Source organism: Mauremys mutica, chromosome 2 (assembly GCF_020497125.1).
Source record: "Mauremys mutica isolate MM-2020 ecotype Southern chromosome 2, ASM2049712v1, whole genome shotgun sequence".
In the NCBI taxonomy this organism is placed as follows: Eukaryota; Metazoa; Chordata; order Testudines; family Geoemydidae; genus Mauremys; species Mauremys mutica.
The window spans coordinates 121,835,502-121,836,710 of NC_059073.1; positions in this window are offsets into that span (position 1 = coordinate 121,835,502).

A 1,209-nucleotide genomic window follows, 5' to 3' on the forward strand; every position below is an offset into this window, starting at 1 on the left:
GCCCCCTGGCTCCCGCGTCGCCCCACACGGGCCACCCGCCAGATGTTTTGGCCCAGGGTGCCCCCGGCGCCGCCCCGCTCCGCTCTTCGGGGCGGTGGCTGAGCGAGGCCTGCGGGGGGGGAGCCCTGGGGACTCGGGCTGCTGGAAGTGGGGCGGGGCGGGGCTGGGCAGGCCCTCAGGGGGAGCCCTGGTGCAGGAGCTGGTCCTAGGGGAGCAGCGCCCCCCCCCGCGCTGCCCGCTCCTCCTGCAGAACGGGGTCCCCAGAGCTGAGTGAGTGGCAGTGCGACCTGGTGCGGCGCCATGCACGTGCAGCTGGAGGGGCCGTGGGGCTTCCCTTGAGGGACCCCCCCATGCTCCCCCTCGTCGCTGCCCTTGGGAAGGCCCAATGCAGGTGACTTGGCACCCCTGCCCATTGGCGGAATGAGTGTACGGCCCCGGGGGGCACTGCCCCACACCTAATGGCTGGTGATGGCTTTGGGGCCCATTGCATGGTGCTGTGCCCATGTCGCTCACACCAGGGGATGGATGGTCTGTGCCACTGTTAGGCCTGAATAAAGATGTAGCACAGAACCAGTTATGCCAACCTGACTGAAGTCAGGCTAACAGAGGTTTCTGGGTAATCCCAGAGTGGAAAATACTGAGAAGCAGCATTGTCTCACAAAGCCCTGGGAAACAGTGAGATAAGTGAAGGGGCTGGGACCAGCTGTGTTATGTTGAGAAACACTGTTTGAAGAACTGATAAGAAACACAAGCATCTCACAGTTCTGACTCTAACTCCCTGGTTTAGTGTTCGGTGTGTTTTAACTCCCTCACATTCCTAACCTTTGGCGCTTGTTGAGATATTAACAATTTAATGCTGTAGAGACTAGGCATGCGTATATATTAAAAGGTGTCTAATTTCTAGTTGTTAGACAAAGGGGGTGGGTTGCTCAAGTAAATGATTTATGACGTAATAAAACTGTCTATATAGGCTAATACTAAGCTGTAAAGGGAGCTGCTGGTTCTTTTCGGATACAAGCTGTTCTTTACTGATGCGTGCACTTGTCAATAAAGAACTTTTAATCGGACCTTGCTGGTGTTGCCTGTCTCTCTGCGGTCAGACAACGAACTTCGCTGTTGGGGTTAGAGTCCCTGACACCACCAGACAGCCACATCAAGGTAAGATGACCAGAAAGTGTGAGAAATCGGGATGGGGTGGGGAGTAATAGG